General features: G+C 48.8%; 1 long non-coding RNA gene across 1 annotated transcript; it reads right to left on the bottom strand.

Moving 5' to 3' along the window:
- Positions 1-2,215: 2,215 nt before the first annotated feature.
- Positions 2,216-5,655, bottom strand: LOC147105009 (uncharacterized). Its single transcript, XR_015081754.1, has 2 exons — positions 5,257-5,655; positions 2,216-2,437 (listed from the first exon to the last, which is right to left on the bottom strand). It is a non-coding gene; the product is annotated as an uncharacterized LOC147105009 (long non-coding RNA).
- Positions 5,656-18,446: the final 12,791 nt, after the last annotated feature.

The raw sequence follows: 18,446 nt of genomic DNA, 5'->3' as shown, positions 1-18,446 counted from the left end.
ATGTATCGATACTATTCGCCTCAACCACTCCCTGTGGTAGCGAGTTCCACATTCTCACCGCTCTCTGGGTAAAGAAGTTTCTCCTGAACTCCCTATTGGATTTATTAGTGACTCTCTTATATTGATGACCTCTAGTTCTGGACTCGCCCACAAGTGGAAACATCTTCTCTACGTTGACCCTATCGAACCCCTTCATTATCTTAAAGACCTCGATCAGGTCACCCCTCAGTTTTCCCCTTTTCTCTCTTAACCTCTCAGTTCTGGAATCAGCTGAAATCAGTAAAAAGCTGGTAAGCGGTAAAAGCGACCATCCACTATACAATCGAATTCAACAAATCTGGTTATTTTACCTGCTAAAATCATGAAGGTTGGCCAGCTGCTGTAAAAGCCCAACTGGTAACTAAAGTCCTGTGGTGAAGGGAGCATCTACCCTTGCCTAGCCCGGCCTACATGTGACTCCAATGGAACAATTGCTCGGTCAGTATGTTGCCGAAACCTTGTGAAAAAATAACATAAAAATGACAGGACCCAAGCTCACCTTTGGTCTCTGGTAACCTGTCGCAGATTGTGGAACCGGCGCAGTGTGAAACCATCTACAAGATACGCTGCAGCAACTCACCAAGGCTCTTTCGGCAGCACCTCCCAAACCCGCGGCCTCCACTACCTACAAGGGCAAGGGCTGATGTACAGTTTCTGTCTCAGTAGCCATTTGTGGTGAAGCATCCCCTTCGGCAAAGGGTATTCAGGGTTACGGAACCAAGGCGAGTAGATGGAGTTACGATACAGATCAGCCGTGATCTAACAGAATGGCGGACCAGGCTCGAGGGGCTGAATGGCCTCCTTTAAAAAAAAATTGTTCCTGGGATGTGGGCGTCGCTGGCAAGGCCAGCATTTATTGCCCGCCCCTAATTGCCCTTGAGAAGGTGGTGGTGAGCTGCCTTCTTGAACCGCTGCAGTCCGTGTGGTGAAGGTGCTCCGACAGTGCTGTTAGGGAGGGAGTTCCTGGTTATTGACCCAGCGATAGGATTATAGGAACCTTCTGTTCCGATGATCCTATGTTCTCCCTGTGCACAAATAGCTCTTCTAATTACCCTCTTTCGCTTGGTTCAGTGGTGCCACTCTTGCCTGTAAGTCAGAAGGTTATGGGTCAAGCTCCTCTCCAGGACTTAAGCACATAGCCTGGCCTGATTCTTCAGTGTAATGAATCCTTTCAGTGGCTCCAATACCCTTCCTATGATTGGAAGCCCACCAAACACCTCCCAAACCCGCGACCTCCACCACCTAGAAGGACAAGGGCAGCAGGCACATGGGAACACCACCACCTCCAAGTTCCCCTCCAAGTCACACACCATCCTGACTTGGAAGTATATCACCGTTCCTTCATCGTCGCTGGGTGAAAATCCTGGAACTCCCTCCCTAACAGCACTGTGGGAGTACCTTCACCACACGGACTGCAGCGGTTCAAGGCGGCTCACCACCACCTCAAAGGCAATTAGGGATGGGCAATAAATGCCGGCCTTGCCAGCGACGCCCACATCCAAAGAACGAATAAAATAAACCAGGATCCCACCCCATGGCCTCCCAGCAGCCCATAGTGTGTTCGCCTGTTGCTGACCCCCTTCTCTACTGATGGGAGATGGTCCAGAAAGCCATAGGTCACACTTAGGGTCGCCAACTCTAGTTGGACGTATTCCTGGAGGCTTCATCACATGACCTCCTGCCTCCAACTCCACCACCCCACCCTCCCCCGCCCAGTCAAACAGCCCTCTCCCCCATCAGCAGGTTGTGGGTTCAGGTCCCACTCCAGAGACTTGAGCACAAAAATCCAGGCCGACACTCCTAGTGCAGTGCTGAGGGAGTGCTGCACTGTCGGAGGTGCCGTCTTTCAGATGAGACGTTAAACCGAGGCCCCGTCTGCTCTCTCAGGTCATTGTAAAAGATCCCATGGCACTATTTTGAAGAAGAGCAGGGGAGTTCTCCCCGATGTCCTGGCCAATATTTATCCCACAACCAACATAACAAAAACAGATTATCTGGTCATTATCACATATCTGTTTGTGGGAACTTGCTGTGCACAAATTGGCTGCCGCGTTTCCTACATTAGAACAGCGACTTCACTTCAAAAAGTACTTCATTGGCTGTAAAGGGCTTTCAGACGTCCGGTGGTTGTGAAAGGTGCTGTAGAAATGCAAGTCTGTCTTTCTTCATTTTTATCTCCAATAATTTTATAACTAATAAACAAAAGTGTTCAAAGAAAATGAGAAAAAAACAGACTCATTTTTTATTGCCCCTTTGATTTTTCTCCGGGGTTTTTGCTGGCGGCCGTGCCCTGGAGATTCGTCTTCAACTCCTGGAGACTCCGGGCCAATCTCTGGAGGGTTGGCGACCCTCTCCGGCCCACTCAACATCGGCGAATCGGCTACGTGAAGTGGCTGGTCTGTGGATCACAAAAAATACCGGGCGTTTTAGGTTGTGTTCAATGTAAGTTTAACAGACTGAGCTGTTCAGATGGTGAGGCAGGATTATCTCTCTAGCTGAGCTAATATTGATTTTTCTATCTGGCTAACGTTTAACGGAGCAGAGGGGCAAGCAGTCAGGTAGCAGGAGCCGGCCAAAGCTCTGACAGACTCTGGTATTTCAAAGAAAGGAAGAACTTGCACCTTTCATGACCTCAGGACATCCCAAAGCATTTTGCAGTCAATTAAGTACTTTTTGAAGTGTCACTGTTGTAATGTAGGAAACGTGGCAGCCAATTTGCGCACAGCAAGGTCCCACAAACAGCAATGAGATAAATGACCAGATAATCTGTTTTAGTGATGTTGGTTGAGGGATAAATATTGTCCAGGACACCGGGGAGAACTCCCCCTGCTCTTCTTCGAAATAGTGCCATGGGATCTTTTACGTCCACCTGAAAGGGCAGACGGGGCCTCGGTTTAACGTCTCTTCCGAAAGACGGCACCTCCGACAGTGCGGCACTCCCTCAGCACTGCACTGGGAGTGTCGGCCTGGATTGTGTTCTCAAGTCTCTGGAGTGGGACTTGAAACCCACAACCTTCTGACTCAGCAGCAAGAATGGGATTAAACTAGGTGGGATATTGAAAGGTTTGGGATTAGACGAGGTGTCTCATAGAGAGGAAAAGACCAGCAGAGACCTGATGGGCCGAATGGCCTGTTTCTATGCTGCTTCACTCAAGGATACCCACGACAATTACTTTCTCGGACACTCACAGTCAGACCCCATTTCTCAAGTAACCTTTCCTGTAGGGATAGATAGAATGGGAATCACTGTTTCATCTGTCACTGCCTCTGATCGGGAATCAGGTGGAGAGCATGGGCTGGGTTGAGCGTGCTCTACTTATGTCTTTCAATAATTCACTTTCCTTCCATACTAATGGGATTCCCAAGGTCATTGCAATCTTTGCACCTAGTGTTAATAGCATGCCTGCCTGATGCTTTTCTCAGTACGAAGGGTCCAAATAAATTGCGTTGGTTTTTAGACTGGCACCTTCCCCACTAATACCCTCGCTACAATTATGGCTGCCTGATCAGCTCAACATCTTAAGTTGTATGTTTATATTAAACCTCTATCTCCCCTGAACAGGAGATTAAGTCACAATGAAATTCGGATCCTTTCTGGCGACAAAGATTCTGTAAAGAAATGTCCAGTTTTGCCTCACTCTATTTTACTGAAACTATTTGATTTTGACTAGTTGAAAATGATACAGCAAGGCTTCAATGACACATCATAAATCACAACGCAGGGTGTTTTTTTTCACATAAAGGTCGAACTCTTTAAATAAATTTATATTTGAAGAACGTGCTGAGCATATCACAGAAAGATCGCCGTTTAACTGGAGCGCTTTACAGCCTTTGACATGAATCTTTAAATGGAGAATTTTTTTTACAGACAGGCTACAAGATGTGAATGGTGGTGTACAGGATGCTCGATAACTAACGGGAGTTTCAAGAGGCAAAGAGTCAATTAAAATAAAAATTAAATAGATAGGAAGATCTTTATACAGCGTCTATCAAATCCTCACAATGTCCCAAATCTCCACAATCAATTAAGTATTTTTCAAATGTAGTCACTGTTGTTATTTAGACAAACACGGCAGTCAATTTGTGCACAGCAAGCTCCCACAAACAGCAATGAGATGCCAGATGATCTGTTTTAGCAACGTTGGTTGAGGGGTAAATATTGGCCCCAGGACACGGGGGAGAACGCCCCTGCTCTTCTTCGAATAGTGGCCGTGGGATCTTTTATGTCCATCTGAGAGGGTTCAGACGGGGCTTTGGTTTAACGTCTCATCCGAAAGACGGCACCTCCAACATTGCACTGCACTGGGAGTGTCAGCCTAGATTTTTGTGCTCAAGTCTCTGGAGTGGGGACTTGAACCCACGACCTTCTGACTCAGAGGCGAGAGAGCGTGCTACCAAATGAGCGAAACTCAAAGAGAAAAATGTAAGTTGTGAGTGACAGGACTCTTCATATGATTTTTTTTTTTTATACGTCCCTGTATTTAATTGATCAACACCCAAAGTGCCGACCACATCTTTAGCCAGTTACCCTGCAGTGTCAGTGAGTAACTGCAGCCTGGTTACTGCTGGTAACAGTTACCTGCTCTCTGGCTAAGCAGCCAGTTAAAATACAGGGTCTGAAGCAATGCTCAGTGCGTCTACAGTTATAACAGCTCACTTAACTCGACAGTTTAAACCCTTCAAATATGGTACCAAAGGCAAGTCAGTAGTGTTTAAATTGGACAGGCTATCAATGCCATAGAAACAGAGGATGGTGTAGTACTGACAGTCCACCACCAGAGGCTGCTATTCCCTGTAGTGACGATAATACTCACAGGGCACGCTATAGACATCTAGGGACAGAGCAGCATCACTGCACCATTTCCAGGTTAACACCTTGGGCTAATTGTCAGCCTTTCACGCTCCTGGTGCAGAGGTTTGAGCAGTGAGATTGGCAATGATGATACGTTTACAGCTGGACTCCACGTTTGCAAGGGCTGCTAGTTTCATAAAGAGTGGGGGGCTGCGAGGATGCTGAAGCCATTGCCTGGGGTGGGGGTGGGGGTGGGGGGAACCCCCTGTGAACCGACCTCCCGTTGACCCCCAGTGAACCGGCACCCCCCCCGAAACCGACCCCCAGTGAACCTACAGTGAACCGACCCCCAGTGACCCCCCCCCCAAACCCACCCCCCATGAACAGACCCCTTGTGAAAAAGCAGTGAGGCTAACAGTGCTCACCGTTATTTACGTGCAAATCGGACAGCAACTTCTGGCGAGCGGAGATGTGCAGTTACGGGAAAATCGAGGTCGCTGTCCGAGATGTTCCGCTCCTCCGTAAGCTATACGGAAAAGGCATCTCGCCGTCTGGCTGTCCATCGAAATGCATTGAACGGCAGGAAGTTCCTGTGCTGACATCATAAATAATAAACTCACCACAGAAAGTTAAGTCAAATCATTCCAGTCTAAGTACCCTTTTTAACGGCGTGATAAGTCTTCATTACTGCCAAACAACCTCTTTGGCACTGAAAATTAACTTTTACAAGTGTGGAGTCTTATTCCTTCAGAGTTTAATTATTGGAGATTTAAAATAAAAATTGAATAACATTTTTTTTACATTTTCTTTCTCTCTTAATCCATTCTTTCTTTCCCTCTCTTTATTTTGCTTTCTGTACCTGATTTTACATTGAATTTAACATTTGAACTTGCACTTCCTGGTTCAGACGCTGCTCTGCTCATTAACAGTTCTTCAATCTGATTGGTTAGGGAGACACACAATTGCTTGCCCTGTTCACACAGGTCCCAGATGCCCTGTAGAGGGCGCTGCACTCTTTGGATGCCCCACTGACAGCAACTTACCTAAGGATAATTTGAGTGGGGGTAAAAAAGTGGAAGCAAAAACTCTATTATTATTCCTCCTCAGGGTGTGGGCGTCGCTGGCAAGGCCAGCATTTGTTGCCCATCCCTAGTTGCCCTCGAGAAGGTGGTGGTGAGCCGCCTTCTTGAACCGCTGCAGTCCGTGGAGGAAAAATTCGGTAGCGCCCATTTTGGGGCGCTAATATCGGCCGGGCGCAAAGTTTAGTGCCCGGCGCTAATTATCGCCTCCGACTGCAAAATTCACCTCTATCGCCCCCTGGAGGTGTTTGAGCGTTAAACCAGGTGCTACACACCTCTCTTAAGGCACTAACGTCGGGGAGTGACGCACTACCTCAGAACGCTACCGAAGCTCAGGCGATGTCCGTTACCATGGAAGCCAGACAGACTGGCGCTGTCCAGTTCTTAAAGGGGAGGGGCCATCTTGCTGGCCAGCTGCACCCTGCTCATTGCAGCCTTGAATCTCAGTCTGGAGAGACCTCGAAAGCAATTGTGTTGGAAGCACTAATGGATAGGCCCAGGGAAAGAGCTTGGCGCTAAGGAACCTCAAAAGTGGTGCTGAGGGCCAAAACTCCTTAGGACAGCATTAAAACCAAAACGTTTGCCAACATGAAAAGGCAGGAAGCGCCCGCCTTTAAATAGCGCTCCCCCAGCCCCTTCCCGACTTTAAAACGTTCCCCTCTGCCTGTCATTCCTAGCGGCAAGCGCTAAGGCAGGGGACGTGACTCAATATCCGGTCCGGGGCGCAACCGGGGCGTTGCACGCTCGACTGACATCACGATCTGCGGGTGCAGGAGATCGTGGCAGTAGCGTTTAGCGCAAAACGACTGGTCAATTTCGCGAGCGGCGCTAAAATCGCCGCACTCGGACGCTAAGTTCCTAGCCCCCCCCCCGGAGGTGCTAAGCAACCGAATTTCTCCCCCCCGTGTGGTGAAGGTTCTCCCACAGTGCTGTTAGGGAGGGAGTTCCAGGATTTTGACCCAGCGATGATGAATGAATGACGATATATGCCGAAATGGTGTGTGTGACTTGGAGGGGGACTCGGAGGAGGTGCTTGTTCCCACGCGCTTGCTGCCGTTGTCCTTCTGGGCGGTAGAGGTCGCGGGGTTATGGGGGAGTCAGTGAAGAGCCAGTTAGATGCTGTGATGTAGTTATCTGTAGGCCGATGAGCTAGCTGGGCCGGCAGCCCCCTCGAACCTGTAGCTTTGTTCACACAGCGAGAGCAGTCGGGTCGCTGTGTTGTACGATGAAGTGTGGAGATCCTCACAGGACTGAACAGGAACAGAGGAGGGCCGCACTCCTGAGACAGGAGCGATTTAAGGGTTAAAATCCGCAGGGAACGGCAACAATGACAGGAAGAAGCTCTGCTGATCAGTTACCAAACGGTTAAAGACTGGGTAACGTTTGCAGCCCATTAAACCTGATTATTAATTAATGAATTTAATGATCATCACTATTACTGAACTGAAAATCAGGCACATTATCTAATTACGGTTTTTTTTTTGGCTTCTTTTAACATTCGCTCAGCTGACAAGTTAATTAGTGGAAAGTTCCAATATTAATCTTCCCATTCCCTTTAAAATGCTAAAATGCCATTTTACCTCAAGCTCAGTCACGACTGGCTGTAGTTTTTGATTCTGTTTAATGCAAACATGCCACGTCCATTCCGTGAACGGTCCAAAGCAGAGGGAAGGAAGGCGGCGTCACTCACACCCCCTTCGCAGCTTCAAACTCATAGGCCGGAATTTTCCCGTTGCCGCACGTGCGGGTTTTGGGGAGAGTCGGCAGAAAAAATGCCAGAAATAGCCAGCGTGTTGGCAACCGCCGCCATCCCGCTCGAGCTCGGGCATTTAACTCGGACGGCTTTGAAGGTCTACTAATGATTTGGATGTGAATGTAAAAGGTATGATCAGTAAGCTCGCAGATGACACGAAAATTGGTGGGGTGGTAAATAGCGAGGAGGGAAGCCTCAGGCTACAGGACGATATAGACGGGTTGGTCAGATGGGCGGAACAGTGGCAAATGGAATTTAACCCTGAAAAGTGTGAGCATTTTGGACGGACTAACAAGGCAAGGGAATACACAATGAATGGTAAGACCCTAGGAAAGACAGAGGATCAGAGGGACCTTGGTGTGCATGTACATAGATCCCTGAAGGCAGCAGGACAGGTAGATAAGGTGGTTAAAAAGGCATATGGGATACTTGCCTTCATTAGCCGAGGCATAGAATATAAGAGCAGGGAGGTTATGATGGAGCTGTAGAAAACGCTGGTAAGGCCACAGCTGGAATACTGTGTGCAGTTCTGGTCGCCTCACTACAGGAAGGATGTGATTGCTTTGGAGAGGGTGCAGAGGAGATTTACCAGGATGTTACCTGGGCTGGAGCGCTTCAGCTATGAAGAAAGACTGGACAGGCTGGGGTTGTTTTCCTTGGAGCAGAGAAGGCTGAGGGGGGACCTGATTGAGGTATACAAAATTATGAGGGGCATAGATAGGGTAGATAGTGTAGTGTATGTACCTTTAAGAGAGAACTACTTTTACAGCTCCTGTATACTGTAGTACCGGCAGTGACCACACCTGTATATAAGCCTTGAGCATGCCTCTGTACCCCAGTCTTGAGACTACCCTACTCCAGTAAATACCTGTTGATTGTTAAGTTACAGCCTCCGTGTGGTTGTTGAAAAACATCATACTCTCAGAATCACGGATCTAACAGTGGCGACGAGTGTCGATTCGAATCTACCTGCAACTCTGCATTTCCCTTCGAGGATTCGCTCCAGAGGGCGGTGGAGGAAAGTCGAGGCCAGAAGCACAGGCGTCGACCACGTGCAACCGCCCAGTCGTCCGGCAGAGAGTGAACATCGCAGGGGAGGCTGTGGAGAGCCGGGCTTGGTTCCCAAGCCACGACGATCAGCAACAGACTGACGACAGGTACAGCGCAGACCCTTCCCGGACAGCGGCGGCTGGAGCCGACCAACGGCAGAGAAAAAGCCGAGCAGCGTCGACGGGGTAAGAGAGAAGGTGAAGCGCACAGGGCGCAGCCGGGCGTTGAAAACCGAGCGGCGTCGAGGAAGAACAAAACAGAGAGAGAGAGGGTAAAGCAGCAGCCGGGTTCAGGACCGAGCGGCGGAAACGGGAAAGGCGCACAGAAAGAAAAAAAAAAAAACGCGCAGAGCACAGCCAGGGCTCAAGGGCTGAACAGTGTCCGTGGGGAGAAGAAGGGAGAGCGCGGGAGACGCCATTGAGCCGCGGAAAAGAAGGAAGAGCGCGGGAGACACCATTTTTAGAAGCCGCAGCGGAGAAGAAGGGTGAGTGCGGGAAGGAAGGAAAGCGCGGGAGACGCCATTTTGTGCCAGCGGGGAAGAAGGGGAAGCACGGGAGATGCCATTTTTGACAGTTAAATCACACCCAGGGATGCCGAAGAGTGGCAGTATCGCTACGTTTGACAATGAAGTCGAAGATTGGGCGACATATGTGGAACGTATTGAGGTGTACTGCAGGGCGAATGAAGTGCCAGATGCTAGGAAAGCACTGGTTCTGTTAAATTCCATGGGTGCAAAAACTTATGGGTTACTGCAAAACCTAATAACCCCAGAGAAGCCTGTGAACAAGAATTTCGAAAGCATAGTAGAAATCCTACAGGACCACTTAAACCCCACACCGCTGCTGATAGCAGAACGATTTAAGTTCCATAAAAGGAACCAACACAAAGACGAAAGCAATGCTGAGTACTTAACGGAACTGCGCAAGCTATCGAAACACTGTCAGTTTGGAGCGGGACTAGCAGATACGTTAAGGGACAAGTTTGTGTGTGGGCTGCAAAGTGAAGGAACCCAGAAACGGCTTCTATCAGAAAAGGATCTTACGCTGGACAAGGCTTTCAGTATGGCAGTATCACATGAAGCAGCCGCAAGGGGCGCTGCAGAGATACAACGGAGACCGCAAGGATATGGCACCAATGAAATGTCCTATGGAACAGGGAAGTGCTATCGCTGCGGCAGAACAACACACGACCAGAAGGATTGTTGGTTCAAGGACCAAGTGTGCAGACGGTGTGGAAAAGCAGGACACATAGCAAGAGTCTGCAGGTCTGGGAAGAAAACCAACAGTAAGAAATCTCCACAGGAGAAGTACAAAAAGGTACACAAGGTGATGGACAGTAGTTCAGACGAACAGAAAAGTGACACAGACTCCGGAAGCAAGGAGCTGGGTTGTCTGAAACTACATAAGGTAACCAAAATGGAGGATCGCCAGACTATCTGGGTTACACTCAAGATAGACGGAGTCCAAGTGAAAATGGAATTGGACACAGGTTCAGCCCTAACAGTCATAAACCAAAGGGACTACAAGCGGCTATTTTCACATATACCCTTGAAAGCTACAGAGATTGTCTTGAAGACGTACACGGGGCAAAAAGTCTACCCCAAAGGAAAAATAAGGGTGAAAGTGATATATAAAGGCCAGGAAATACCTAAAATGGGCATATATGTATTGCCAGACGGAGGACCACCACTGCTAGGACGTGAATGGATCCGGAAGATACAATTAGATTGGCATTCCATACAGGCACTGAAGGTTGAGGCCAAAAAGGATGACGACGTCACACCTGGACGACTGTCAAAAATGCTAACTGACGCAAAAGAAGTGTTCCAGGAGGGACTCGGAACACTAAAAGGCATAACAGCAACGATCAAAATAGAGGAAAATGCAAGCCCAAAGTTTCTTAAGGCAAGACCAGTGCCTTATGCGATCAGACCAGCTGTCGAAGCAGAGCTGGAAGGGTTGGAACGTTCAGGAGTACTGTCCAAAGTAGACTGGAGCGAGTGGGCTACACCCATCGTTCCTGTAATGAAGAGGTCGTTGAGTAATACGCCTGGGGAACCAAAGAAGGTCCGCATCTGTGGGGATTTTAAGGTGACAGTGAACCCAGTCCTTCACACGGTACAATATCCGATTCCACGAATTGAGGATATTTTCGCCTCGCTATCTGGAGGTAAACGCTTCACCAAAATTGATCTAGCCCAGGCGTACTTGCAAATGGAGGTAGAAGAAGCCTCGAAACAATACCTTACGATTAACACTCATAAAGGTCTCTATCAATACAACCGGCTGGTGTTCGGGGTAGCATCAGCTCCGGCTATTTGGCAAAGGGCGATGGATCAAGTCCTGCAAGGGATTCCAGGGACCCAGTGTTATTTGGACGACATCCTGGTCACGGGCGAAAATGACAGTGATCACCTCGCCAACTTGGAGAAGGTGCTCACCAGATTAAAGGAATATGGGCTACAAGCTAATCGCCACAAGTGCGAGTTTTTCCAGAAGCAGATCTCGTATTATGGCCATGTCATCGATGAAGAGGGGTTACATAAGTCCCCTGAAAAGATTGAGGCAGTAGTCAAGGCTCCAGCACCAGAAAATGTGTCACAACTGAGGTCGTTCCTCGGGCTGGTAAACTACTACCATAAGTTCTTACCAAATTTGTCCATGGTATTACACCCACTGAACACCCTACTGCAAACAGGGGTACCATGGAAGTGGAATGACGAATGTAGATGAGCTTTCCAGAAGTGTAAAGAATTGATCACATCAAAAGAGGTGTTGGCCCATTTCAACCCAGCACTACCAATTCGTTTGGCATGTATTGGAGTGGTGCTGTCGCACAAATTCCCAGACGGGTTGGAGAGGCCAGTAGCCTTTGCGTCTCGGTCACTAACCTCAGCCGAGCGCAACTACACCCAGATTGACAGGGAGGCCCTCAGCCTAGTATGGGGAGTAAAAAAATTCAACCACTATCTGCATGGGCAGAAGTTCACCTTGCTGACTGACCACCAACCACTTGTCTCCATCTTTAATCCTAAGAAGGGCGTTCCAGTGATGACTGCACAGCGGTTACAAAGATGGTCCCTATTTCTAGGAGCGAATTAATATGAAATAGAATATAAAGGCACGAAACAGCATGGAAACACTGATGGGCTATCGCGCCTGCCACTGCCTACTGTGGAGGAAGCACCAGCAGTGGACCCTATCGAGATATTTTATTCGTCAATAATTGAACGATTGCCAGTAACGAACGCGGATATAGAGAAGGAGACCCGCAATGATCCGACGCTGTCTCACATATATGATTTGACGGTGAGGGGATGGCCAACACATGGCGACTCACTGTTGCCAGCATTCTCATCCAGAAGAGAACAGCTGTCAGTGTGCCAGGGGACAGTGATGTGTGGATCCAGAGTGGTGATTCCACCCAAGTTAAGGGAGAGAGTGCTAAATGAGCTACATGAAGGTCATCTGGGGGGAGTGAAAAGGAAGTGGCCCTAGAAATAGTAGATGCATTGCTGGTCATCTTCCAGAACTCGATAGACTCTGGAATGGTACCCATGGATTGGCGGGTAGCTAATGTTACCCCACTATTCAAAAAAGGTGGTAGAGAAAAGGCAGGGAATTATAGACCGGTAAGCTTGACATCGGTAGTGGGGAAAATGCTAGAGTCCATTATAAAATATGTAATAGCAGAGCACTTGGAAAGCAGTGACTGGATCGGACAAAGTCAACATGGATTTACAAAAGGTAAATCATGCTTGACTAATCTACTGGAATTTTTTGAGGATGTAACTGGTAAAATAGATAAGGGAGAACCAGTGGATGTGGTGTATTTGGACTTTCAGAAGGCTTTCGATAAGGTCCCGCATAAGAGATTAGCGTGCAAAATTAAGGCACATGGGATTGGGGGCAAGGTATTGACTTGGATAGAGAACTGGTTGGCGGACAGAAAGCAAAGAGTTGGAATAAACGGGTCATTTTCCGAGTGGCAGGCAGTGACTAGTGGGGTACCGCAAGGATCGGTCCTAGGACCCCAGCTGTTCACAATATATATTAATGATCTGGACGAGGGAATTGGATGTAATATCTCCAAATTTGCAGACGACACAAAGCTGGGTGGGAGGGTATGCTGTGAGGAGGATGTCGTGAAACTCCAGCACGATTTGGACAGGTTGGGTGATTGGGCAGAAACATGGCAAATGCACCATAATGTGGATAAATGTGAGGTTATCCACTTTGGTGGCAAAAACAGGAAGGCAGATTATTATTTGAATGGTAATAGATTGGGAGAAGGGGAAGTGCAAAGAGACCTGGGTGTTCTTGTACACCAGTCGCTGAAGGTAAGCATGCAGGTGCAGCAGGCAGTTAAGAAGGCAAATGGTATGTTGGCCTTCGTAGCAAGAGGGTTCGAGTACAAGAACAAGGATGTCTTGCTGCAGTTGTACAGGGCTTTGGTGAGACCACACCTTGAGTATTGTGTGCAGTTTTGGTCGCCTTACCTGAGGAAGGACGTTCTTGCCATGGAAGGAGTGTCATAGAGTCATAGAGTTTTTACAGCACAGAAAGAGGCCCTTCGGCCCATCGTGTCTGCGCCGCCCATCCATCCCTGTCCAGTCTAATCCCATTTTCCAGCATTTGGTCCATAGCCTTGTATGCAATGGCATTTCAAGTGCTCATCCAAATGCTTCTTGAATGTTGTGAGGGTTCCTGCCTCTACCACCCTTTCAGACATTGAGTTCCACATTCCAACCACCCTCTGGGTGAAAAAGTTCCTCCTCAAATCCCCTCTAAATCTCCTGCCCCTTACCCTGAATCTATGCCCCCTTGTTATTGACCCCCCCACTAAGGGGAAAAGTTCCTCTTTATCTACCCTATCTATGCCCCTCATCATTTTGTACACCTCAATCAGGTCCCCCCTCAGCCTTCTCTGCTCCAAGGAAAACAACCCCAGCCTGTCCAGCCTCTCTTCATAGCTGAGGCGCTCCATCCCAGGTAACATCCTGGTGAATCTTCTCTGCACCCTCTCCAAAGCAATCACATCCTTCCTATAGTGAGGCGACCAGAACTGCACACAGTACTCCAGCTGTGGCCTCACCAGCGTTTTGTACAGCTCCATCATAACCTCCCTGCTCTTATATTCTATGCCTCGGCTAATGAAGGCAAGTATCCCATATGCCTTTTTAACCACCTTATCTACCTGCTCCGCTGCCTTCAGGGATCTATGTACATGTACACCAAGGTCCCTCTGACCCTCTGTACTTCCTAGGGTCCTACCACTCATTGTGTATTCCCTTGCCTTATTTGTCCGTCCAAAATGCATCACCTCGCACTTTTCAGGGTTAAATTCCATTTGCCACTTTTCCGCCCATCTGACCAACCCGTTTATATCGTCCTGTAGCCGAAGGCTTTCCTCCTCGCAATTTACCACCCCACCAATTTTCGTGTCATCTGCGAACTTACTGATCATACCTTTTACCAGCGAAGATTCACCAGGCTGATACCTGGAATGGCAGGAATGACGTATGAGGAGAGATTGTGTCGATTGGGCTTATACTCACTGGAGTTTAGAAGATTGAGAGGGGATCTCATCGAAACCTATAAAATTCTGTCAGGCCTGGACAGACTAGATGCAGGAAGGATGTTTCTGATGGCCGGGGAGTCCAGAACCAGGGGTCATAGTCTACGGATAAGGGGTAAGCCATTTAGGACTGAAATGAGGAGGAATTTCTTCACCCAGAGAGTGGTGAACCTGTGGAATTCTCTGCCACAGAGGGCGGTGGAGGCCAGTTCATTAAGTATATTCAAGAAAGAGTTGGATATATTTCTTAAGGCTAAAGGGATCAAGGGATATGGGGAGAAGGCAGGGACCGGGTACTGAATTTGGATGATCAGCCATGATCTCATTGAATGGCAGAGCAGGCTCGAAGGGCCGAATGGCCTACTCCTGCTCCTATCTTCTATGTTTCTATGTTTCTATATAAAGCCTTGCTAGGGCTTATGTGTGGTGGCCGGGAATCGATCAACAAATTGAAGACCTAACCAAGAGCTGCTCAGGATGCCAGAAGGTCCAAAATGCACCACCACATGCCCCTCTACACCCATGGGAGTGGCCCTCCTCTCCATGGCAACGGGTGCATATTGATTTCGCTGGTCCGTTCATGGACTCAATGTTCTTAATAGCAGTGGATGCTCATTCGAAGTGGCCTGAGGTGATAAAAATGTCCTCAACCACTACAGAGAAAACGATTGCAGTCCTACGGACCATATTTGCCAGAAACGGCTTGCCAGAGCAGATTTGCTCTGATAATGGACCACAATTTGTGTCCGAAGAGTTTCGAAAATTTATGAGAAGGAATGGGGTAAGGCATTACACATCCGCCCCGTATCATCCAGCCACAAATGGATTGGCTGAGACGTTCGTACAAACCTTTAAGAAGGCGATAAAGGCCATGTGCGATGATGAAATTCCACTACAGCATAAGGTGGACAATTTCTTATTAGCCTACCGAAACGCGACACATGCAGTTACCAACCAGACCCCGGCCATGATGTTCCCCGAAGGTTGAGATCTTGTCTGGACTTGCTCAGACCAAATGTGCGAAGAAATGTTGAGGATAAACAATTCCAGCACATCAATGAGAAGCTGACAAGGAGCTTCAACGTAGGACAACCAGTCTTGGCCCGTGACTACCGAACAGAGAAATGGCAACCCGGAACGATATGCACAAGGCAGGGGCCATTAATGTACACAGTGGATGTCGGGGAGAACATTGTGAGACGCCACGTTGATCAGATCTTAGCGTCACAGGAACGAGTCAACCCCATGTCTTGCGTACCTGGGGATGAACCCGACATACCAGTAGCATCTACCTCCGAACCAGTAGCAGTGGAACCCGATGAACTAACCGATGAAAAGGGGCTAGAATCGCCTCCGCACCAAGAACAAGAACCTCAGGAAAGGCGCTATCCCGAAAGGCTCAGGAAGCCGCCCCAAAGACTGAATCTATAAATGGACTATTGTTGTTTAATGTACGTGTTAAAGTGTTAATTGTTATTTGAATATTATGGGTACTGCTAATCTAAAAGGGGAGGAATTGTAGTGTATGTACCTTTAAGAGAGAACTACTTTTACAGCTCCTGTATACTGTAGTACCGGCAGTGACCACACCTGTATATAAGCCTTGAGCATGCCTCTGTACCCCAGTCTTGAGACTACCCTACTCCAGTAAATACCTGTTGATTGCTAAGTTACAGCATCCGTGTGGTTACTGAAAAACATCATACTCTCAGAATCACGGGTCTAACAGATAGAAAGGAACTTTTCCCCTTAGTAGAGGGGTCAATAACAAGGGGGCATAGATTCAAGGTAATGGGCAGGAGGTTTAGAGTAGATTTGAGGAAAAACTTTTTCACCCAGAGGGTGGTTGGAATCTGGAACTTACTGCCTGAAAGGGTGGTAGAGGCAGGAACCCTCACAACATTCAAGAAGCATTTGGATGAGCACTTGAAATGCCATAGCATACAAGGCTACGGACAAAATGCTGGAAAATGGGATTAGATTAGACAGGGCTTGATGGCCGGCGTGGACGCGATGGGCCGAAGGGCCTCTTTCTGTGCTGTATAACTCTATGACTCTATGAAGCCGCGACAAGGACCCGATCAGCTGCCCCCGTTGAAATCATTAGGTGCCCGTTTACAGACCCATCAGAGTGATTTTAACCCCCTGCTTCTGAGCTTTATTCACGGAGGTCGGGCGCCTCGCCTGTGACGGGGAGGCGGGAGCTCAAGTGACCGTTGGCGAGTTCATTCATTGAGAGCTGGGAAAAGCACAAAAACATTGCAACACTACACCTCATTCTGGAACTCGCTGCCGACGGAAGTGGTGGAAGCGGAGACACTCAGGGCTCATAGAAACATAGAAGATAGGAGCAGGAGTAGGCCATTCGGCCCTTCGAGCCTGCTCCGCCATTCAATGCGATCATGGCTGATCATCCAAATTCAGTACCCTGTCCCTGCCTTCTCTCCATATCCCTTGATCCCTTTAGCCTTAAGCTGGATTTTCCAAGCCCCGAGGAGGCGGGCATGGAGGCGGGACAGCACGTAAAATCGGAGAAAGTGGGGGCGGATGGCAAACCCACCCCCATCCCGCCTCCGTGCCCTTTTGCCAAGAGGCGGGAGGATGTGCAGCTTCGGGTCCCGTCTCCTGGAGGCGGGAAAGGCTTTTAATCCTTTTAACTGCCTGTTAACAGATAGTTAACCGGTAGAAAAAGGGATTAGTGTCATTTTACCTTCACAGGTGAAGACTTCCCGACCTCGGAGAACCCCGCCGGGTTGGAGGAGATGTGGAGGAGGTCTGCGGCGGTCGGAGGCACCTGGAAGTAAGGTGTAGAGGTGAGTGACAGGTGCAAGTGTGGAGTGGTAAGTATGCAAGGTGAGTGATAAGTTTAAAAAAGTGTTCACTTACCTTGTTTTACTTCTGTAGCCTTTAGCCGTGCTGGATCGGGAGAGCGGACGTCCACCTTGTCAATTTCAGGTAATGGCTGATGGACTCTCCGATCCATCAGACATCTGAAATTTACTTTTTTACAATGTTTTTTCAGTCCTCACCACAAAAACGAATCAAACCCAAGAGAAGGTCAGTGTTTGACAGCTTCACGGAGTTGTCAAACGCTGTCATTTCTTCTTTCAAGAAGTCTTGACAGCTTCACGTCTGACGTTGACGTGATCTGTCAGTGACTTCTTCCCTAATTGGCTTGCTGAGCCCGCAGGGCGGGCTTAACAAGCTCAGTCAGGGGAAAATCCCTCTGAATGGTCAGGCGAGGATGGAGGCGGGACATTGACACGACAAGCAGCTGTCCCACCTCCACGTCGCCTCCATTGACAAATCCAGCCCACTATTGTGTTTTCAAGGGGAGACTGGATAGGCACTTGAGGGAAATAAACTCGCGGGGCTACGGGGATAGAGCGGGGGAATGGGACTGACTGGATTGCTCTACAGAGAGCCGGCACGGACTCAATGGGCCGAATGGCCTCCTTCTGTGCCATATGACTCTAAGACCGCGATTTTCCCAGCCCCGAGGAGGCGGGTTTGGCGGCGGGGCAGTTGGGAAAATCGCAAAATGTGAGCACGGGTTCGGAACTCGCCTCCAATGGGAAAATCGCCCCCTATGACTCATTTCTTGCCCTTGCCTCATGGAAAGGCTTTTGCTCTCTCCATCTTGTCCACAGATTTGGGTGTCTACCGTTTGTAGGTCATTTCTCGGAAGCCACTCTCGCCACATTGCTACTCACGATCACAACATTGAAGGATTGGTCCTCTGATCTCCACTTTACCTGCCATCTAGTACATCAGCATGGGTGCCGCTTATACTGTCTCACCTTGGTCCTCAGAATCGGACCAAGATGAGCCCCATCACCAAGAACACCAGCCACAACACCAGCAGCAGCAGCGACCACAGCAGCAGCCTTCTCCTCAATGACCTGATGCTCCACAGGAGAGAAGGGGGTCAACACAGGGCTGCACCGCGCTGGAGGCGAAACGCCCAACACAGGGTATACAGGCAGAGGATGAGCTTCCTGGACATGACTGAGCAGCAGTGTTTCAGGAGGCTCCGGCTATCGCGCCAGGTCTTCGCAGACATTTGTAGCTTGCTGGAACAAGACCTGCTGCCCAGAGGACCTGGTGGACATGCCTTACCAATGGCTGTCAAAGTCACTGTAATATATGTGAGTAG

The sequence above is a fragment of the Somniosus microcephalus genome, chromosome 18, assembly GCF_052327205.1.
Source record: "Somniosus microcephalus isolate GS21.2 chromosome 18, FLI_Smic_1.0, whole genome shotgun sequence".
Classification (NCBI taxonomy): Eukaryota; Metazoa; Chordata; class Chondrichthyes; order Squaliformes; family Somniosidae; genus Somniosus; species Somniosus microcephalus.
The sequence above is the reverse complement of the archived record's forward strand: the minus strand, read 5'-3'. Positions and strand labels throughout refer to the sequence as shown.